A 24,281-nucleotide genomic window follows, 5' to 3' on the forward strand; every position below is an offset into this window, starting at 1 on the left:
CTCAGTGAAGCATTTACGCGCCACCAAAAGAGAAGGATGAGACCTTTTTGCTCAATCACTTAGTGCGTTCATCTCGAATCTTTCCTCTTGCTCTACACAGGCTTTCAGTCTTTTTCAAACTGATTTATATTCATCTCACCCTCCCTCTGATGATTTCAGTAAAACTTATTTCCCGTGAAACTTCCTCACTATATCTGCCAGTGCAGTGTGGGATCAGAACTGTGTGAGGGGGGATACAATTAAATCTTCATTTAAAGAAAAAACAGAAGTTATTTAAGTGATTTACTGACTTTTCCAGAGCAGTGATGGGCTCAGGAATCTGATTTCTGATCAAACAGACAAATCCATCTGCTTACTTTTAACCAGTTTGTTGTTTTTAACTAAGCAGCTACCTCTGTGGTCAAAAGTTCCTCAAATGGCCACTTGAGGCTGGCTCAAAAATGAGTCAACTTCCAAAGACTTCAATGTTAAAATGTCCAGATTTATAGTGTAGTTATAGCCTTGATAAAATCCGGTCAAATTACAGTAACTTTCATAACAGCTTTACCCAGCTACTGTCTGTTAGGCCTCACCTACTCTATTTAGAGTCACTGACATCAACCTCTCCACCAGGTTTGCACTGTTGGTGGCTTTTGGAGCATTTTTAATGCTCAAACAGTTGCTGCTCTTGCTGTGTGGTGCAAAAATGTCCAAGAGGTCTGTGTTTCAGTCATGGTGAGTCAATTTTCTTTCTCGGCCATAAAAGGTTGATGGGGTATTTTTATCACCTGGCCGGGCAGCAAGGACACTTTGTGAACATGGTAACTCGAGATGTAGGATTTTCAAATTAAGACCTTAGGTGCAGCTACTAGAACTCTCATACAATTTTAAATTTCAGTGACCTTGACCTCAAGGTCAAGATCAAAGGTCATGTTCTTCAAAATGATTGCAAAAACTCAAAAAGGAAGTCAGCTAGGATTTTCAAATTTGTAACATAGGTGCATCCACTAGGAGGCTGAGGTGTAGCATGACCAACAATATAACTTTATGTGTCACCACAGTGGCTCATCTGCCTCCACCTCACCCCATCTTGAATGTCCTACTCTGTCACACCAACCCCCCCCCCCCCCCGTTTTTTTTTTTAACTTTGCTGTAAATCATAGGGTTACGGTTGGGGGTAGGTTTGGGGTCATCACTGATGATGACTTAGGCCTCACAGTATTAATTCTTGTTAGTATCATTTGCTTCCTGTTTGGGCTTTTTTAAGCTTCAAGAAAACCCAACGACTCGTGCATGCGTTTCACATTAAAAGCATCTGGCTCCAAGGACACACTTTACTTAGCGCTGAGTCATTTGAAGTGTGAAACAGCTGCAGAGATACCTACTTTTATTGACAGTAGATTGAAAGTCATACTAATGTGGAAAGATTTCTGCATCAAAGGAATCAGTGTTGCTGAAATGCATCAGATTTGCTGTGTGAGCATCATGGTACATCAGCAACCTGCTTAACTTTGCATTTTATCATTTCTGTGAGAACTGTTATTGCTTGTGAGCTTTAATTATCTTGATGTGGCATCAGAACAGTAATCAAAACATTTTGTAGTCTGTGAGCTAATCAGCTAAAGAATAACTGAGATGGACACAACCCCCTGTCCCTGAAGTACGTCCTTGCCATCTCTTGACAACCTCCTCTCTGGTAAACTCTGAAAATGAAGTCTGGTGTGGTGCCATATCTCCTCCTCCCGCCCATGTCCATCTGTGTTTTCTCCTCCTTCGTTCAGTCTCCTGTTTAGATAGAGGAGCTTTGGGGGAACCCAGGGGACAGGAGGTGAGGTCCGCAGATAGAGGACCCCATTGTGGTCCAACGGGAAATGCATTGTGGCTGGATTTGTCCAGTTTTATGTAAAAGCAATACTCTTTTCACCTGAACTAATACAAGCTGTGGCGTAAGCCCCTTACTGCCATGTGCTGCATTTTTCCCCTAATCTCTCTGGATTCAGCAGCGTCCCCACATACCTCAGGGCACTCACTGATAAAGCTTTAACTCTATACTACTCTCCCTCTTTTTCTCTCACTCCCTCACTACTCGCCCAGCATCGTTTGCAGTCTCTCGCCCCTTGGCTTTTTTCTCTTCCTCCTCTTTTTTTCTTTCCCAGGACACCGATGAAGCAGCCTAGCAAAAAATTAAAGTGATCAAGAGATTTAGAAGGACGAGGAGAAAATCACTTTGTGAATTCCATCTACGAGAGGAGATGAGAAACGTTGGGGGAAGAAGGGAGAGTGGCAGAGAAAAGAGAGGCAGTGGGATTTTTGAACTTGGAGTAAATCAGCTTCTGCATCATGTACTATTATGGAGCAACACAGGCCATACACAGCTGATTGATTTTAGCGTTGTAAATTCACCACTGGCCCTGTGATTCTTTTTTTTTTGGATTCTATTTATCTCCTTTTTTGTCTTTTGGTAGATTAAAAGGTCTGAAGAATGAAACATTTAAGTATAAACGTACCTGCAGTTTGTCTAATGGCCACTTGAGGCTGGTGAGTCAATCCCTGTAGACCTCTGTCAACTTTACAACATGTAAACAAAGGGTTTTGTCCGCTCTATCCACTTCACTCCTTCCAACCCCTGTAAAGTGGTGATTTTATTTTTTAAAATGACCTTATTAAATTTTATTAACAATTAAAGCTATGTATTACTTTGGACACTCTAACCATTTGCATTTTTATCCAGTTTTCTAATAAATACTATAACTTACAGTGGATAACTGCCCAGGACTTGAGCATCTTATTTGTTATTAATGAATTAGCAGGTATGCTCTGCAATGTGCCCACACTGTCTGTGCCTCAGTGGATAGCTTAGCCCTCCGCCCTCTTGTGAGTCTGGCTTGTGGATTCATTAATCAATGTGTTGCATCATGTTGGCTCTGTCCATCTGTTTTATACAGTTTGTGGTTAAGAACAGTTTGCAGAAATAGGATTTCACTGACGAACAGCTCAAGTGCGCGAGATGTAAAAATAACAAGGACAGTCTGCATTTTTATTAAATGCATAATCTTATTTTTAAGCTGCTCTGATATCTGAGAACATGCCTCGCCTCGTTCTCCTTAGATGCCTTCAGATTTGTTAAAGTTCTGCTGAGGTGTTTCCATCAGGCATGTTTAGCTATGCGCAGGTAGGAAGGCTCCTTTCTCTCATCAGCCATGATTTGTCAAAGCAATTTGGAGTCTTGCAGGAGCTACTGTAGGTCCTCCTCTTAAGCAACCGAAAGCACACAGCACTGACAGGATCTTTATTTAAATAAAGATCCTGTCAAGAGAGATTAACTGTTCACAAGCCCACACAGGGACATCATGCCAGAAACTACAGATATACCACTGCCTAGCGCTTCTACATCATTTCCTCTGAGGTCTTCCTCTCTGTCCTGCTCTTGAGCATGACTTTTTTAAATGTTACTTTCTCTGCTTTTTTTTTTCTATCTGCTCCTAATCTACCTCAAGCTTGTAGGCTGTCTTCCCAGTGCATGTTTCTTGATCTGGAGTCCGGGATTGGATTGCTCAAGAGAGGAGAATTTCTCCTCTCTGAAGTTAAGCATAAAAATGCGACATTTTCTTTCTCCTTCACCTCGTCCTCACTTTGGTCCCTTCGGTTCCCTCTCACTCCCTGCTCTGCTTTATCTTGTCCTTGTGCTTGTCCTCTCCCCTCATCTTCCTCCTTCAACTAAAGAATCGAGTATCCTTTGAAGCTATTTTGCTTTTTTTCTTCTCACTTTGGAGGCGACAAATACATGCAAAATCTATTTTTGTAGATGTATGTTCCATATGTGCGCTATTCTTTACATGATCATTAAACTGATTATCTGCCATTCCAGTGCTCTTGCTTGCTGTTCATTAACCTGTACGAATTTCATATGCAGTTCGCATGTTTTCATTCAGGGAGTAAAAATTTATCATATTTATAGCTACTTAAGCTTAAAATCTAACAGAGCATTTTATCACACAGAATCAGAATGCAAGTTTTATAGGAAAGCACTGGAAATTATAAAGTGTTTTTCTAATTATATTTTGAACCCTCAGTATGCTACTAAAAATCCTATTTGACATTATATTTAATATTTATCATTATAATATTTATTTATTATAATATTTATTATTCCTCAAGCTTTTTGCTCTCCTTATCCATTTTTCTCACTTCCAGACAGATAGTTTCCCTTAATTTTCACTGACTGGGTTTCATTGTTTTCATTGGGTTTGAAAGAGTCACACTTGCCACTTGCAACAGGAGTGAAAGAAGTCAGGTGGTTCCTCTTAGGGAGATCAGCGCTCTCCTACAGTCATTGCAAACCTATTGTTTTTTCCACTTCTGTACTTAAAGCTTGTCAGCTGTTGCCAAGTGGCTGGCTGGTCACAAGCAGCACGTCTTCTGCTACAGTCATTGAAACAGTAAAAAAAAAAAAAAAAAGGCGTATATATATAAAAGAAATATTATTTAAACTTTATTATGTGTTTTCCCCAAAAATACATGCAAAACATTTGGAATAAGATGCAAGAAAAACTGGAACCTGCTCATTAAATTATTGTTTCCTACCCATTGCAAGAGGTCAGATTATCCACAGGTTGAAACCAAATCTATGTCCAAACTTAAACGCTACATAAATAAAAATGTGAAGCCATGAAAACCATGTCATGAAGCTCATAAAGCTGTAGTTACTGAGTCATATGAGTGTTGCCGACTTTTACCCACTATTCCCCGCTCTGTAACTTTACATGGTCTTCCACTTCATGGCTGCGTTGCTGTGATTCCTAGAGGCTTCCTCTTTGCTGTAATACCACTTAGAGTTGATTGTGTATTGTGGAGGTGATCTAGAAGAGAAGAACTGTGTGAACCTGTGACCATGACTAATTCAAAGATAAAGTGGTGTGACCTGATACTATTTTCCATGCAGTGCATGCATACAGTCAAGTACACACTAGTCAATCACAGCATTATATCTACCTGTCTGATATATTGTAGGTCATCCACATGCTGCCAACTACCTCTGACTTGGACATTATACCTCTGGGAATGTCCTGTGATGTCTGGCATTAGGACATTGTCAGTGGATCCTTTGATCCTCCAGGGATTGTTAAGGCACATCCCACAGATGCTGGATCAGATTGAAATTTGGAGTATGGAGGCCAGGGCAACACCATCAGTTCTTTATTGTGCCCTTGAGCCAAAACCATGACAGTTTTTGCAGGGTGACAGGGCACATTCTCCTGCTGGGGGAGACCACTGCCATTGGGGAGTGCTTTTAGCACAGGATGTGCTTAGTGGGCCATAATGTGAATATGGGTGGTACATGTCAAAATAACATCCACATGAGTGCCAGGAGCTAAGGTTTCCCAGTAGAGCATTGCACCGTAATGAGATAATCAGTGTTATTCACGTCACCTGTCAGTGGGTTAATTGCTGTGATTGATAGTTGCTGATTTTCTTTGCCATGTTAAAGTTTTACGGTAGTAACACAAAGAAAGACACTGTGCGTCTCATGGGCGGGTGGCTATGATGGTGGGTGGGCGGCATGGGTGAAGGTGGGAAGCCGTGTATCCACATATCACTGCTTCCCATCAGAAAATTTTCTATCAGCAGATAAAACAAGAAGGAACAACACCTCGGACAAGATACGCCTTCGCTAATCTCCCACACTTATCAGCGTTCCCCCCACTAATATCGCCTCCTCCAGTTTTCCCTGTGTTACTCCCCACCTCCACTCCACTGAGTCCCCACCCACACGACCCCTCCCCGAACACACACTTTGACGCGCGCGCGCTCACACACGTCGCCCGACTCCTCTCCCACCACGCCATTGTGAGAGCCGGCCGCCCTGGCAATGTGCTCCTGTGTGATACTGAGAGAGGGCAATTCAGCTCCTCATAAAGACCAGGCTATAATCTCCTCCCAAAGACAGGTCCACCTACCCGGTCCACATACACACACCTCCACGAACACACAGCCTCACCGTGTCCTCACCGTGCTACACCTACACACATACACGGTGACGACTTAAAGCTGCACCCAGAATGACACGCACCATTATAAATAGTCTAATCTATATGGTAATAGTGTTGTATTCTACAAGCAGAGAATAGGGATAAGATAACATTGTGACTTCAGGGTTTGTACTGCCTTCTATGGTAATTGTTATCAAAGGTTATTTGGGATGACATCGGCGGCTCCTTGTGATTGGCTGGGCCCTGTTATTTACGATATGAATTATGATAACCATGATGTCTCTCTGTTCCTCTCCCTAACCGGTGCCTCGCCAGCCGCCAGATACAATAAATTGCTATCGTTAATCACAGCGCTTTGTTCTGCCATGATTACCCCTCCACCGCAATAAGAGTTTTATTTAAAGGAGAATATGGATTTGTCATCCTTCTGGCTGCAAAATGAAACTGACAATATTTTATGTCCTGACATTTAATTTGTAAAAGCGGACGCAGGCTGCATTTGCATTTTATGACACACTCTTCCTCTTTCTCCCTCTCTCGTTCTCTCTCCCTCACGCTGATCTATCTCTCTTCCCTCCTCCTCGATGTCTTCCTCTCCTTTTATACATAGAGTGGAGGTGACATTTGTGGATCAGGTTGGGGCTGGAACGAGAGCAAAGGAAAGGGAAAAGGCGGTGAATGCTGCTGAATGGCGGCCAAAGTTTACTTGTTTTATCAGGATGCTGTTATTTTGCTCTAGCAAGTGTCCGGGCCAACCAAGTGAACTAAAAATAGCAACGTTGGTTGATTTATATAACAATGCAGAACGAGGTTTCTCTTATCCTAACGGTATCGATATTTTCTTCAAGATTATACTGATAACTAGATATTAGGATGCCAATGATTACTTGATGTGGGGAGGAAGGTTTGGGTGGAGTTTGGTGAGTTTTTAATGTACAAGATCAGAGCTGTAGCTCCAAATGAGCTAATTTTTAGAGAATTATGTGCAATAGCTCTATGCTCTATTCATTGAAACTTCAGTAAAGTGAATTCCAAAGACTGTTTCTATCTCACCGTCAACCTCCTTCCAGTAGAGACAAAACAGGATGGAGCCATCTCTTCCGCCTTCTTACATCAGGCAGAATGGACGGCCTTCACACCGTGATATTTCCGTACTATGCCGTACTATGTGACAGGATTTAATAGGCTTGCAGAAGAAGTTTCATGTATATAGATGGTAATACTGATAATACCTACTGAAACCACTTATCTGTTCTTCCACAGTTTTTTTTCCAATGCTACATCCTTCTCCACGCTGGTTGGTGCAGTGAGGATAACAGGTGGACGTTATATTAATACCAAAGTTTCTGCTGCCATAGCTGGAGCAGACCATCATCTTGGCTGCATGTCTGATTTAATTTGCTTAAGTTTTAATGGTTCTAATATTGAAGTGTTATATTATATTAAATATTGAATTCCTATTGGTTGTTTTGTAAACGTGTAGCAGTCACAAGTTAAATCTCTTACAAAAGATCCCAGGAATAAATACACTAAACTCCATGTTTAACAGCAGGCTAGTTAGTGCTAATCCTTAATAAAGGTACCAGCTTTTGTCTATCACCATCTCCCCAGAGTAACATTTAAACCTTGTTCTTCTTTCTTTTGACACACAAGACTGAAGCCACCCTCACTCTGCCAAAGAGCAGAGAAGGATGGCACAACTAGAATGACAGAAAATATACAACATCCATTCTTTTTCCCCAAATCTGCGATAAATTAAGTATTTGTTCTAGGAGGAATATTCAGCAAGTATGAAGTTTCTTTCACAGGTAGTCCTGCATTCACACTTTTTTTTCACAATGTTTTTGTGTGTTTGAAGTTTGCTGAAAGTGATTTGTTGTTGACATTCAGTTCAAAAGTCCTGCATGGACTATTAAAAATAAATAGACACATTAAACAAACCCAGCAGCAGACGCACACTCTAATCCTCTTATTTGGCTGAGCAAAATAAAAATGACTGGTTTGGTTTGCTTGTTGATGGTTATGAAAAATGAACATCTTCAGCGAAATGTTCTCACTCACAAAGAGTAATATTTTACACCAGGTGATGATTCGTCAACATATTACGCTTTACTTAAATCGCTTTGGAAAACATGATTTAACATCATCAAAGTGCTGGTTAGGTTAGGGTTAGGGCTGGAATACATGCCTGGAGCGTGTATTGCAGTGGGACCGTCATTCTACTGAATTTCAGCCATAACCCGCGTAGCATAAGAACGCGGAAGGTCGCCTTTCGCGTTCCTCAGGAACGCCACGGGACGTGAGAAATCGTCAGGATGTTATGCCTCGGAGAGTGAGAACAGGCTGTCTTCATAGGTGTGACAGGTCAGCGCTGAACAAAGCAAATGAAAGTTAACAGATCAGGTTTAACACGTTATTGTTTATGTAGATAAACTTTGTTCCACTTGAACGTTGAAGTCAAAATGATTCGCATGTCATGTTTTTTAGTATCTGTTGGTCCGATGGTCCTATCTTAGCTTTTTCTGCATTGTTTTCACTGCATTATTTATGTGATTATGTAAACTGAGCAAACAAGCATTCACACAACATATTTTCTGATCTGCTCACAAGTTCCTAAACAGACCAACAGGGTTGCTCTGTCTTCAGAGACAGAATGAAATTAAATGCATCTGTCTTTGTGTTTTTCGTTAGCACTTAAACAGAGAGCCGCAGAACGTCTTTTCCACATGTGCTCCCTAATTACTACTGCATGTTTTTTAAAATAATCAGCAACACTTTCAAGACATTTCCAGGGCTCAAAAAGTGCTAAAAAACATAGGATTTTGAGTGACTCCTGAAGTGCATTTTTTTTCTTCTCAGTTCATCAACATAACCTTTGTTTAGCTAGAAGGTCTAACAGGGACATCCAGGCGACGTTCAAGAGGTACCTCGAGCCAAAATTGAGGTCATATCCGTGAACTATTTTCTAACAATGACTGTCAGCCAGTGATGTTTAGGAACAAGTCATGTTAAGAGTTGACACCAGAGAAAAAGTGATGAAAATATCAAATAAAATGTGATTTAGTATTTTACGTCAAGAATAGCGCTTTCAGCAGGAAACAGTCGTGAATGGTTGAGAAAGTTTGTTAACCTTAGCTAATACAGGTAATCTGAATAAAACCAGTAGGAGGTGATCCAGTTTAAGACGTGTTGTTGTCAACGGGGTTCATGAGTCCTTCAGACAGGATGGTGCAGGTGCATCAGGTGAAAAGGGTTGAACTACACCCTTTAAATTCCCTTTAAATATCATTAACATGGTCTCAATATTAACAAGGAGCCTCAATATAATCGAGTCTTCTACTGTTCCATACTTAAACAGGCTATCATGTTCTCTCACACACACACTCACGCACACTGTGAGGGCTCTTTGGGAGATAACTATAGTGAAGTCAAGCTATTTCCTTTTCCTGTTTGTGTGGTGCCAGGCGAGACACCCTGCTGCCACCGAGGAATGTTGATAATGCTTGCCCTGGGCACTAAATGCACGCACGCACACACATTTATACACATCACTACACACAGACAGTAACAGTGAACGCCCATGTTATTCCACCAGCGGCAAAAAACTTAATACATGTAAACATGATGGGGAATAAACTCGATGAAGAACAAAAAAAAGCCTCCAGAGAAGACGAGACTTTGAGTGACTTTGACCCTACGTAGCCTCAGCTGACTCCGGCACACACTCACACACACACTCAACAGCGTCCCTCTCTTTCTCTCAACTCCACCTTCCTCTCACTTTCCTGACCTTCCAGTCCAGGGGGGATGGAAAGAGACAGCGAGCCCACTGGAACCTTGGGCTGAGTTATGCAGGAGTGAGCTTTGAATAATTGTCCTGCAATATGAGTGTCTCTGATTAATTGCTTGAGATAAGGTCTGCTTTCCTCCCCACTCCTCTCCATCTGTACTACCCCCGCCCGCCTCCCAACCCTCCCCAACTCCAGCTCCCTGGCCTGCCTGCCTGCCTGCCTGCCTGAGCTCCCATAATCAGCCCGGACTACTGAGAGAGAGAAACTATTTAACTGACCCTGTCATCTCGGAGCACGATGATGGCTGTCCTAATTACTCAACAATAACAAAGGCCCTCATTTAGCTCTGACGATGGCTGCCTGCAATCAGCAGTTCTATGAATAACTTAACAAATAGGAATGAGGGTGGGAAAGAAAAAAAAACGTATTTACAGGCACATTAATTCAAGGCCAAAAGACAATACTTGTCACCTCCAGCTAACTTGGGATTCAGGTGACAATCAGTAGGTAAGCGTGTGTGTGCGTAGGCTTGTGTAATGTGTGTCTAAGGTCCCGCACATGCACGTAAGTTGAGGTTTGACTAAGTAAAAATCCTAAAACTATTTGTCTATGCATGCTTTTTCATGATGGAACTGGCCATATGTGTAATTTTATGCCTAAATGTCACCGTGCATGTCGTTATCCAAAAGCAATAAAAAAAAATAGTCAATCATTGCTTTCATTTAAATAAAATGATTAGAAATGAAGGACATAACACATCTATAAATGTAACCAAACTGTTTTTAAGAATTTCTAAAAATGATCAAAAACTGTGGCTATTGCTTTAAGATGATCGTAGTGAGGGTTTACAGTTTTGCTGCCATGATGGAAGTTCACTTTCTTTAAATTGATGCCAAAGGTAAGTGTTTACTTTAGCAATGTGGGAAAGATTTTCACATACATGATAACTTTAAAAATAATCAAGAACAACTGAGGTTCATCACTCAAACACAAGTGTTAATGCCAAATTTGAAGGTTTATATCACAATTTTGCATTCATTATACCACTAAGTAGCAGTTTAAAGCGAAATTATCAGGAAACGACATAGTACTAAATGATCAAAAGTTCCTTTTTCTTTAGGAAAAGGCTTTACATTCACATTTTAAGCAAAAATGAAAAAGATGAAGCATTGCAAAATCAGATTAAGAGACACTTTTAAATAAACAGGAACATAATACAAACTTATTTACTACAGTTATTAAAAATTTGGTTTTAAGTGTGTTTTGAAGATTACTCCATGACCCGACACAAATCATAAAATCTTCCCGTAAAGTAAAAGTAGTCATTACTGATAGTACACAAAAGTTACAACATGTTCTTAATGATGCAAAAATAAAAGCATTTTAAAGATTATAATATCTGTAGCTTTGTACTTGATAACTTGTAAAAAATACAACATTTTATAAGCCGATGATATTTCTATATAAAACCAAATCTTCCTAGTAACTATAAAATAAATGTAGTTTAGTGAAAAACTGTAGAGGATGTCAAAACTAAAGTTAAGTTCAGCGCTTCAGTGAATACAGCAGTTTATTCATAGAATAACAACAAAAATAAAACTGAGTTTGTTATAATAAAAATCTTAATGTGGATAAGTTACATTTAAAATAGGACATGACCGAACATGTTTCCTTTCACTGATCCCTACAAGCTAAACATGGTGGTTTGGTCAGGGACTGTTTATTTAAGGCGTATCAGTTAGCTTAATATGTCATAGATAACCAGTTATAAGCTATGTGCACTCTTCAGTTTGTATAAGAGAATGGTGATACTGGCCAGATGAGAATCAGATTTTTGATTAAAAAAAAAAAACAAATATATGTCAGCCGGACATGCTGGTTGAATCTCGGTCTTTGTGTGCAGTTGTGTTTCTGCGTGTTTCAGAAGCCATCGGCTGCCGAAGTATCAGCCTCTGTAACCACAGATAGCACCTGGCCTTTGTTGAAAAGACTATTTACATATCAAACACCCTCCCGCCTGTTGTTGCTCCCCGCATGGAAGACGCAGACAGAAAAGACGGGAATTTCTTCGGGGGAAAAAAATATAAACTAAACAAGGAAGTGAAAAGAGTTATAATGAAGGCAGGCAAACTGTGTGGAGCTCCGTTTACTGATAAACACACTGGGCCTTTATAGTGTTACAATAAAATGGCACACCAGGACACAGGCACACAAACGCACACAAACAGGGCGGTGAAGACAAGTTGTATAAAGTTTGACTAGAATTTCAGAAGCTTTTATTTTCTTTTTTTTTTGGTTGGGCGGTGGGGAAGGGGACGATAGAGAGAAAAGGGGGAAGTAGAGGAAGTGGGGGAGTCGGGGGAAGCCGAGCGTACACTTGACACTCAGCTAATGGTAAATCCTCAGCTTTATACTGTAATTTACTGCAGAGCCTTCAGGCCAAACAGCCTTTGAAGTGCTTGGAAATGTCAAATCAATTATCACTTAAATGAAAAAAAAGGAAAAAAAAAGAATTCAATTTACGCGTTTCATGATAATCGGTAACATTTCTAGATAGAAAAAAAAAAGCAAAGCAATTTAAAGCGATTTGAGCCCCGGCTCCATTTTTCTCTGCAATTCTTTTTTTATTCGTCCTACACAGATATGCTGATTGGAATATAAAGTTGTTGATGATTGCGTCTTTTCTTCGTCTTCTCCTTTCTTGTGCCATCGTGATCGCAGAGTAAAGAAAATCAATTTGGCAGTATAATACTCTTCATCAATTGGAACTGGGCGATAATGATGTTCTACACCTGCGAGTGTGTGTGTGTGTGTGTGCTCTAAGTGAGAAGTGTTAGGGAGAGTAGCATGGAACAATACGCCTTCTTCATGATTCATTACGTCCTAATGTCGTTACATGAATAAAGACAGCTCGTGCCCTCTGAATTACACACTCCTCGCACTAATGGTTCTGAAAATAGGCTGAGCGCAGCCCTCCTCGCCTCGATGTGCTCTTTGTTCATGGACAGGTAAAGCAGACGAGCTGCGAAGTGTGACGCTTTTCTCCGAGTATTGTTCATGACATCTGTATCGGCGCATCGCTTCCCGTGAAAGTCAGAGGCCTGAACTTTCAGTGAGTCATTCCTCTTTGCTTGGCCTTCAGTGAAGCTGCTGGCTAAAGAGTGCGCACAAGAATGAGATAGTATGTTTTCATGCTAAACTCAGAGGTATTTAGCTGTGCACATAATTTAGAATTCATAGCCCAAGACTTAAATATTTAGCAGGTTGTCATGTACTATTTCAATCATTGTGTCCAATACTTTTTGTCAGTAGGAATTAATATTGGCCCTACCATGTGACACACCACATTAGCCTTTCCTACACAGGACAAATTTAACAACGAGCATATTAGCCAGCTAGCTCGTTGCCCAGCAAGGAGATATATTTGAGTCAGTATACATCATTAAGTTGCACCCAAGACAAAACCAGCCAAATCTGCGTTCAGATTTTGCTGCAGCCCTTGGGAAATTTTCTTCCCTCTGAGGGATCCTTCACCCCAAAAAGTCTGAGAAACTCTGGCTACTCCAGCTAAAGTCACAGCGCATGCATTTATGTTCCCTAGTGCCCACAATGAGACAAGCCTTGGATGACAAACCTTTAGCAGCTCCACTTACGGGTCACAACATGAGATCATCTGCCACCATCTCACCCTGTCCCTAGCATCCTCCTCCATGAATCTACATCCATGAACCTCTCAATATTCATCAAACCATCTCAGCTTCGTCTCTCTGTTGTCTCTCTCGCTTCCTCTAACTCAACCAAAGCACAGTGCTTTACAAAATATGCAAGAAAACCGCTCCCACTAAAGTTGCAAACAACAAACTTCTTTAATTTGGGAGCAAAAACACACTGTCGAGCACAACCAGGCTAGGCAGGATAACATACTAACCAAACGTAAAATGGCTCATACAGCATCACCGGACCAATCCCTAGTAACAATATTGTGAAGCTGGAGTAGAGTTTACTTATTCTTAAACTGTTAAGTATTGAGTAGTTTACTTGAAATGTACAATGCAAGCACTCCTTAGGCTGCTTCTGTGCTTGCATTTGTCACCACTATTGCCTATTGCACTGTAACGCTGCTGCAGGTATATTGTTTCAGTAGATTCACATAACAGATTAGTTAGTGTGTCAGCAGTGACAGTAGCTCACTGGAAAAGAATGATGGAGAATGTGATTCATTTATTTACACTTATATAAATACTGTTTCCTGCAAGCTGCAAGCATTAATAAAAAGCTGCTCAGTATTTTTATTGTATATCATCACAAACATCTAATAATCTATTCCAAATAGCTCTCTCTCTCTCTACACACACACACACACGCACATATATATATATATATATATATATATATATACACATATACATATATATATACACATGTAATTTTGAGGGTATATCGCTCAGTTCAAATCCATAATCCTCATCAGTTTTCAGTTCTCAAATGAGTTAAAACACTGATCAGTTGCCTCTACATAACTAAATACATAAGCAGAAATATGAAATATGATATTGAAATCAGTCTTTATGTAGACTTTCAAAGTTCTTTCAATTAGAAGTCTCAAGACTGGAGTGGCACTTTGACCACTCTGGTAAAAAACAAAAAAAAAACAAAAAAAAAAACGAGAGCTCTCATGCTTTAGTTTCCACCTTCCTCAAACCCTCTTCTTTTGTTATTTTTGCAATTAATGTATACCAAAAAACAAAAAAACATGTGATTCTAGACCTCTGGTGGCTCATGAGTTTGGTTTTGCTGGTACATCATTTTGTTCTCAACAAATTACAGAATGTCTGTCAGTAAGGTTTTTCATCTTTAATACTTCATTCATCAAGATGTGATGATGTGTCATTAAGTTTTGTTTTAGTGTTGTGCCATTCAATACCATTATTACTTTACTTTCCCAAAATTTGACTTAATTTTTTCCAAAGAAGACTCCTAAGTAGAAAACAGCATTGCAACATTCAAAGGGAGAAGTCACTGACTCATCATGCTGTAAAATGAGACTTGTTTTCTCCTTCGTTTCTCTGTCAAAAGAAAGGAGAATGTAATCGTTCCATTTGTTTGTCTGTTTATTCGTTAACAGTCTGGCGTCCATGGTTTTCAAGTTATCATTTTCAAAGTTTTTGTGACGGTGGATACCAATAACGACTCGAGCTGATTTGTTTTTGATGAAAATCTGGTCAAGGTCAAGGTCACACTAAATGTGAAAACGTTACATTTCCCACAGTTTATTTTGAACAACGCCTCCAGGGACATGAGTACTTATGCTAGCTAACCATTTGACCACGACCTTCGTTCGTGATCAAAGTCAGAGTCGACTTTGAAAAAAAATTAAAGAAACCATATTAAGTAATATGTCGTATGAAAAGGCATGGAGAGACAATTTTCATTTTTTCAATATGATGCCCTACAATTTGACAATGACACCATACAGAAAAATGTCATAAAATGTCAGGTTTTTACAGCTTCTAAAAACCAAAGATTTCAACCAATACTGCACCAATCATATGGGTATGAGCATGTAACGCTTCAAGGCCTTCAGTGAAGCTGCTGGCTAAAGAGTCAAGGTCAAAGTCAAAGTCAGAGTCATACAAATTAGGAAAAAGCTGCAGTTCCCATTGGATAATCTCTTAAAGGAGTATAAGTCAGTGGGGAACAAAAGCGCTTCCTTTGTTTGAGCTCTTTCAAACTTTAACATTTTTTCAATATAACATTATATTCACAATGACACAGTGACACTAGATTTCCACATTACCAATCCTAACATCAATTTGATTTTGTTAGATATACTGTAGTGTCTGTAGGAAGTACAGTCTATTGTTGTGTGAATCTGGTGATTGGCATGCCTAAGATTATTGAAATCTTGCATCACACACTGAGGTTCGTGGTCACTTTTCTGAGCTACTAAAACTGCACACAAATGCAGCATTGCAGACATTTCAATCAAGCCAATCAAAGAAACATCAACCACATGCAGTTTATTGGTGTGTAACACATTTATGACTTTAGGTCATGAGAAACAATTTCAAGACGAATCCTTGGCATCACATTTCTTCGACATTTACGTGGAACGAGAAAAGAAGAGGAAGTCCAGCACGCGCCATATTCACATGTCCCTCCTGAGTCGCTGTACTTTATTTTCAGGAGTTTCCACATCTGAAGTTGTTTCAATGTCATTTTGGGAACAGAAAATGGAAGAAATATTATCACAAACATTTCAATTTGCTATCTGACAGTGAAAACTACTACTACAAAGCCAGCAGGGAAGATGAGGGAGAAGATGCGGGCCGATACCAAACTACTGCATCAACAAGAAAAACTTTACAATGGCAGCTTGGATGGTGAGTGGAGGACGACACTATTAATAATCTCCTCTCACTAGAGACAGAAGACAAAACAAGCATTTTATCCAACTATTCTTTTAACCAGGAAGTGAAACTGTTTTGTTAGAGATCCTCGGACCAAGATAGGCAACAGAGAAAACCTGCACTAGCATCGAGAAGCACATTCCTGGAGTTGTGTTACTTTGAGCATAACTGTCTGAAAAAAAATAAAACTACTACAAAATAACATTTATTGGCAACCAATTGCACTTCTGAGTAGTCCAAACTGTCCAGGGGAAAGGCCACAAAGGAGCAGAAAGCTGAGAGCTCAAGAAGCTAAAATGAAAAGAGTAAAGACAGGGAGGGAAAAAACTCTCTAAAGGTCTATTATATATGACTCATGCAACATTACCCATATGATAGCAAATATTTTAACAAAAGGTTCCTATTGGTCACACAATATTATCTCGCCCCTGGCAGAAGGTCGACCACCCTGCGTGACCACTCAGACGGTCTCAGTGACTCCTGGCCTGAGTCAGCTGCCTGGATGAGGAGGCAGGAAAGAGGGCAGACAGACACACTGCCAGGCACCCACATCTCTTTCTCTCTACTCCCTTTTGTGTACCGTGTGGAATAACATACCTTTTACCCCCTCCCACCATCATTCCCTCCCTCTCTGTAAAGCGATCGGGGCCTCTGATAGTGATGGTGATTACAAAACCACAGGAGCAGCCTCCCCACCAAAACAAAGTGTTTTTCAGCTTCTGTTTTTTTCAGGACCTGGCGCCACCCGGAGTACCGTAAACAATAAACACGGGCCAACGCGAGGCCGTCCTCCACGTTTTTCTCTAGCTGATTCACTCCAGGGGAACACGCACACATCATCACAGGTACAGTGTCTCATTGTGAACAATTGCATTCAGAGTCAGAGCGTGCAGACTGACTGACAGCTATAAGTTCATGCACTTCCTGTGAACTTGTCATCAACCAAACACATGCACACACACAGGTGGCCTCGGCTAAGTTTTGCTTTGCCGCGGCTTATCGACTTCACCTGCCCTTTGTCTGCGCGACCTGAGTCCTTTTAACAAGCATGCATATGCTACCTTTTGTTGAATCTAGTGTTAAAAAAGCGTCCTTTCCACTGTCTCGGCCTTCCTATCTTTACATCTTCCATGGCCAGCTCGCAGCCCCAGCCTGTGTCGAAGCAGTTCTGTTAAACGGTGGACTCGTAGCAAATTGACTATTACTTCAAAGTGGCCTGTGATTATGTCCCTGAGTGATTAGGGGGGCTGTTAAGAGGGAGCCACTTGAGCATTGCCAGTGAACCCGTGAAGGAATGCCGGCTCAGTGCCGAACGACGGGGGAAAGCGCCGCCAGAGACGCACAAATCCCAGAAAGGCAACGGCCGTGCAGGCACTGCAGAAACCTGAGGGTGGAGAAGCAGGAAAGGCAAGAAAGACAGAAAAAGAAAGAGTTGGGCAGCTCGTACCTGCATATCACAAAGTTTAAAAAGAAGCTACACAAAGTTTTAAGACAACCAGGAAGCCAAAGGGATGAAGAGAAAGATTGAGATATAAAATAAAACTTAAAGAAAAAAAAAGTCAAATGAAATGAAGGTTTTATGAGGTGGGGTGCACTCAGGGCGGCAAAATCATTAGCTAAGCACATCAGGAGACAAGACCTCCAAACACTTCTATTACATTTCAATTGTTACCAGATTTTCCAACTTTTCAGCACCAAACTGTTCTTGTTTGCCCTTTTTCCCCTTCATCTCCACATCAAACGGACAACAGAGACAAGCTGAAAGAAAAGGAGGAGGAGGGATGAAAGACGGGGAGGGAGAGAGAGAGGGAGTCTGGCGGTGGAGAGACCCGGGGAGCGAGGCCTCGAACGCCTGTTTTAATGGGAATAATAAGCTTCTATCTCAGGCAATTAAGTCTGCATTCGATACTTATCTCAGAGCAGAGGTCCACTGTGCCATCTAAAGAAAATGTTTGCGTTTGAAAAACTCCATCACATAAACAAGATAAGCGGGAGAACACGTATGCGTGCTGCCTATCGCATCCAACCTCCGCTTTGTTCTTGGAGGGATAAGTGACTCTGAAGCAGGTTTTTTTGGACAGCTAATGTCCTTGATTCCTCTGTTACGGATACACCGCATGGTGTTGGTCTACAGCCAAGGAAACAGAAAACAACAAGATGACCACAACAGTAACAGGATATATCAGCCTGTATGTGTTTTCAAAAGCTGACAGCAGGCATAAAATACCAAGTAAAATCACTGATACTGGGAATGTTATACATACTGCCTTAAATGTAACCACATTCAGAATGAAATCATAAAGACACAATGCAGAAATCCACAGTTGTCTTGGCTATTGGGTTCAAACTTAAGTTTGTAGTTTTGTTAAGATGGAAAAATGTCAGGCAGGTCCTAACTATTAAGATGATGCTCCTGTTTTAGCCTGCAACTTCTGCATTTTCATGCCAAACAGCTGTGTCACATGGGCAAACATGTAGAATCTCTTCTTAGCCAGCAACAAGCTAAAGAGATACTGACAAAGTAAATGTGGCAAGTTGCTTGCCTTTAAGAGCTTCATGAAGCTACAGGAGTAAGAATTGATATGGCCACTACGATGTTACCCAGTGGATTGTGAAGTTTCGTTAGCTGATTGTAATTTTCAAAAATTGAGTTTTCTATTCAGCGTTATCTACAATTAGCGGCCGAATCCATGAACCCATCAGTAAAGTGTACACTGAGGTCACAGAAAAAGGAAACCCAGGGCTCTTTCTATACAGCCAGAAGTCTTTTCTGTGCTCTCAGATGCAACTTCAGACCCTGATGTTGCCTCCACACCGTCTGTGGTGCAGCCCATCAACTGTCATAAAATGATCAACTATGAGCTCACTATAACTCGTCAGAGGCTGTGAGATTTTACACTAGGTGTTTTTTAACATTAAATAATTTCTTGTCTACTCTATTGCCCAAAACTATTTTTAAATAAATAAAATCTGATACTTCTTTGATTATTATTACATTCTGTTGTTAGTAAAATTTCCTCTTTCGTATGAAAATACTTTTGTCTTTTTATAAATCCTCAGATTTTCTCAGGACACCATTGAGAAACCACAACCCCTACATTAGGAACCAGTGATTCAAATACAGTATAAACTGTTGGTGTATAATGTCTGCAAATGAATTACATTTTTAATCTACAGTTAACCCTATTTTAATGTTGATACTGAAACAGCCTCACACCTGCAAATGACTAAATCAGTACCTTACAATGAAGAAGCATTCCCAGAACAAACTCTTTCATATAATTAGCACATAGCAAAGTATTTAGCAACAAATAACGCTCTGTAATTGCTGAATAAGCAGTTGTGTGTCAGACAAAGGGAGTGATGTGTCAAGATAATGGTTTTCATTATCTGTGCAGACACCAAGGCAGGAACATGCATGCGTTTTCATTCCTGTCAGTTTTTCTTCATGCATCATAGGAGCATTATCAGAGGTTCACATCTAGTGCTTTATCTCCATCCAGGTCATGACCTGTACCTGTCCGGTATCACAAGAGACATCCTAATTCCTGAAATACAACTGGTCAGACTGCTGGTGTTTACTGTAAAAGCAGAACCCCCCCAACTGTCACAAAAGCCCCATAATGCTTTTTCATAGAGGAATCACTGGGGTTTTTGGTGTGTAAGGAGTTTCCCTCGCAATGCAAAGTTCCCTGAAACACCTGCGTTTGCACTTTAGACATAGTCAATTTCACTTAAACTTCCTGGATGGACTTATTCCAACAGATACTGTCAGTTAGTTGATAGTGTAGTATAGCCAGCATGCTACATATCTTCACACCACGTATTTCCTCCTAGGATTTCCCGACTTTTAAGCATATTAATCTTTGAAACAATCAGCCAGTTTATCAATAAAGAATACATAAATGTAAATTTCAAATAAATAAATAAATGTTTCTTATGTCTGTGTTTTTGCTAACATGGTGATTTGTTAATGTTCTCTTCATACATAGATTTATTCAAATGTTTCTATGTACAAACTAACTAAAATGCTCACAAAATGTATCCACGATGTCATCAAGAGGTAATAAGAACAGTGCATTTTGTGTTTATTAAAAATAGAACTGTTGTGTTTTAATATTGCATTAATTTAAAGGTAAAATTTTAGTAGCTAAAGGGACATCTGGCTGAATATGCACAACTTTGTGTGGATAAACACATCAAATCAAACCACACATGCATAACGCATCAGAACGCACCTCATTAAACTGGTCGTCATACATCTGTCGCACCCATCCTCTGTTCTTGATCATTTCATATTCTGCAAATTAGTTTTATTAATTTGATTAATATATATTTTTGGTTTATTGTATTATTGTTTATTATTGTTTTTCACTCTCCCATGTAAGGTGACTTTCAATATTTTAAAAGGTACCTAAAATCAATAATAATAATAAAACTATTTTTATTATTAACAATTTTTTTTAGCAAAGTCTCATTTGAATACAAAAATATTTGAAATGTTTCAGGGTGACATGGTGTAAATAACATTTCTCAGCGCACAAGAACAAAACAACAGTTAACACAAAATAAATCTGTGTAAAAAAACAAAAAAACAAAAGCTTCAGGTTTTCAGTTTTTGGGGTTTTTTTGTTTTACAAAATATTATTTTTTCTTTTTCTACGTGTGTTTTGCACGTCAGGGTAACGTTGCCTAACGTGAACTGGATGATCGTTTCTGCATAGCTGAATTTTTCTGCAGGTCAGGACACGGAGTCCAACCCAATACACTGAGGCTCTTGTGATGCTGAGAGCCAACGCCACGATGGGGGTCACGACCCCAGCCAGAGTGTCTCAGAGGTCAGGGGGTCAGGTCAGTCAGAGGGGAATGTTATCCGAAGCATCAGAGTTTATTTGTTTAATTTTCTGTGTCTGCCTCTGATCAAGATGGCTGCAGATTACCATAAGAAGAGGAGAGAAAGTGAGACAGGGAGAAAATTGAGGAAGAGAGAGCCTACTGCTTCAAATTAGGCTGGAAAAATAATCCTGCGTTACCTCAACCAAACATCATACTTTAAACTTATTGTCCAAAGTCAAATAAGCTTTACAAACCACAAAAACACTCTCGGACCAGGAAGGCTGTGATTCACATGAAGGTCACTCCGAGTGTCGTGAATATTTTCTCCTTTCAAACCACTTTTCTATTTTCTCTCTCGTTCCCTCTGCTAAACCACTTACACACAGAGGAGCAGACAAGTGTCCAATTCATAAACACTGATTTGATCTTATGCTCTCAATGAAAATAAAGCTCACGGGCAGACTAGCTGGGCAGAATATTAAACTTATTTTTGTATTTTTATGTGGGTTTGATGATTTGGACTGCATGAACCCACAGAGCCCCCGAAGCACATCTTATGGCTCAGTTAAAAATAAGTGCTTTTCTATTTTTGTATGTGATGTGAGGAAAGGTGCTTCAACAATGTTTTTATATGTCATTTCACTGAACAGTTAAAAACAAAAGATCTTGGACTTAATAACACAAAACACCTGATTATAAGCAAAAGCAGAGACAAAGTCTTAAAGGATTACTAAAGATGCATTACACAATGTATTGTGTATTTGCCAATGATAAAATGATTGATAGCAGTGTTGTTGATAGTCAATACTGGCCTTGTTGACTGACAAGTAAGATTAAATTTACCTGTGTCAGCGGCTGATCAATTTTTCATTAGCTGAATGTTCAAACGAAAAGTGATGCAGGTAATTCAGTTATTTCTGTAATGGATGATCAAACGTACAACAGCAACATAGTATTGGTAACAGTGCTGGGGTTCAGTCAAACCGATCATTTTAATTTCACTTTTTATTTGCCAACAGCACTGTGAGTGCACAGCGACTAATTAAAAAATACTTTTGTTTAAGCCGTAACATAACCAGACCTTTGGACAATACATGTGTGGATTGCTGATCACATAGACTTTATATGGTTATTAAAGCATTCTGTGAAAATGTTTTTTTCATCTAAAAAGAAAAAAATAAGGTGTCGCTGCTGCAACAGAATAGAGAAAACACTGATTTAGGAAAATTCTTCTCTTGTTACACTGCAACATTTATTTTATTTTTAATTTGATAGCAAAACTTTAAAGGCTCAAGTGATTGGATTAAAAAAAATGTCTCAGATACTTAGTAAAAATGCAGAAAATAAAAGAATGCAAATTAACTGTAAGTAACCATAAAATAATTAAAAAAGGAATAAAAAAAAAAATAGAAAAATTCAATTGAAAACGATTAAATAAAGAATTTAAAATTAATTGCAAAAATATCAAAGCTTTTCTTAAGAACGTATTTAAAGCTCCTTTCTACCATTAGAGTTTATGATTAAATCGTTAAAAAGACCTGTCCTCTCATTTAGATATTTAGATTTAAAAAGCAGTGTTACGATTATATTATAGAACTTACAGAAATTACACAATAACATAAGAAATGTTAGACTGAGAAATACTAAAAGGTGTTGCTCACATTTCTAGTGTTACATGTCGGCAAACATTAACTTAGGTATAGAAAGTTAATAATTATATAATAGCGCTGTAACAGAGTTACAATGTAACTCCAGCATCAGTTCAACTACATGGGTGAACTTGTCGAAACCTCCAGCTCTGTACAAAGAGAAAACTCTGAATGGCATGAACCCTCATGTGGTGCAAGAACAAAAGCCCAGAGTGACTTTTTAACCCATCTACGTTGGAGGCAACGCAACAATCCACTTAATTTGCTGCGTGAATACCTGTGTACCTGCGGATGTGTGTGTGTGTGTGTCTGTCTGTTCTCATGTGTGTATCGAGATACAGCGAGAGCCCAAACAGTGCGGCGCCAGGAGTCTGCCCTTCCCTTGAGAACGTAACGGCTGAGTGCAATTGGAAAGAGAGACCAATGGGAGGAGAGGGTGGGGGTTGCTAAATGTGTGTACCGTGGCAGTCAGGTTTACAGGTGAGGCGGGTGACGCTGTTTTGTCCTCGCCAGCAGGGCAGTGAAATATTTGAAAGAGTGTGACTCAGCCTGACTGCCATGTTAAATGCCTGTTAGTCACTGAGCACAGGCAAAGTTTATTCAGTCACAAATAAATTCCCCCGAAAGAGAGACTTCCTGTAAATACCGCTCTCAGACACAAACAAAAATCTTTGATCATCTACAATTAAACAACCAGCACGCTGAAGTAAATTCTCCACGTTTCTACATTGGAACAAGCCTTCAGTGGCACATGATAATCCTTCAGTGTAATGCCAGTGCAGAAATGCTGTCTAAATTCTCATTTTAATCTGCAGAAAGGGGGAAATGGATGTACGAGAGAATATGAAAATGGGGTGAACTCCAAAGCCCCTGTGCTTACTCCGTCAGAAATACATTTTGCTGTGCTCGGCACAATCCCAATGCCAAAACATTTACCCACAGGCCTGCTGGCCTCTCCCAACCAGGTTCCACTCCACTTCATTCATTTTTAAATCGAAACCTTTGTGTGTCGTGTTTTAAAAACAAAGGAACCATAACTGGCCAAGTTCAATCTGAGCGAGGAGGCAGGGGGGAGATGTGTTAAAGGAGCCAAAAATCACTGAAACTCAATCTGGTTATGGAACACTCTTTGTTTTCATTGACTCACATCTGATTCTTAAACACTTTTTATGCACTAACTAGTTAGACAAATATTACAATTTTGGAGGGAAAATATTTTTGCCTGATCATATATGCTTTGCATAAAAGGCCCCCTGGGATGGAAGACCTCTCCAGCTTTCTCCACAGGGGAGGTAAAGTTTCATCCTGCTCTTTCTCTATCAAAACTATCAAACTTAGAGCTACGCCTGTCAATATCATTCTTTCCAGTTTGATGGAGGAGTCCAAGTCAAACCTTGCTGTTTCAAACACACAAGCCTAATAAAAACAAAAGCAGCGCTGTTCAGACGGCTCTAATTCCCTTGACAGCCTTCCAGCCAGTCCCACTTAAGGTTATTATGGGCTATAAATATGCTAGTTTCCAGGGCTAGAATGTCAACGCTGTTTGCCCTCGTTAAGACACATAATTGCCTCATTTACATCTCGTTTCCTCCCCAAAATCGGAAGCCATTATGCGCCCCCACATTC

The 24,281-nt window shown here is 39.9% G+C and overlaps 2 long non-coding RNA genes across 4 annotated transcripts in view; one reads left to right on the forward strand and one right to left on the reverse strand.

The window, feature by feature from the left end:
• The window catches only part of LOC105941372 (uncharacterized), a 39,437-nt gene extending 23,072 nt beyond the window's left edge, over positions 1 to 16,365 (forward strand). For 2 of the 3 annotated variants that reach the window (XR_001167973.3, XR_013093756.1), the window contains exons 3-4: positions 16,039 to 16,143; positions 16,253 to 16,365. This is a non-coding gene — a long non-coding RNA (uncharacterized LOC105941372). Of the gene's footprint in view, positions 1 to 16,038; positions 16,144 to 16,231 lie in introns of all 3 variants that reach the window. The other variant, XR_013093757.1, reaches the window with a different exon arrangement.
• The window catches only part of LOC143413161 (uncharacterized), a 38,576-nt gene that overhangs the window by 11,535 nt on the left and 2,760 nt on the right, over positions 1 to 24,281 (reverse strand). The gene's annotated exons all lie outside the window — the stretch shown is intronic.

The sequence above is a fragment of the Maylandia zebra genome, linkage group LG17, assembly GCF_041146795.1.
Source record: "Maylandia zebra isolate NMK-2024a linkage group LG17, Mzebra_GT3a, whole genome shotgun sequence".
In the NCBI taxonomy this organism is placed as follows: domain Eukaryota; kingdom Metazoa; phylum Chordata; class Actinopteri; order Cichliformes; family Cichlidae; genus Maylandia; species Maylandia zebra.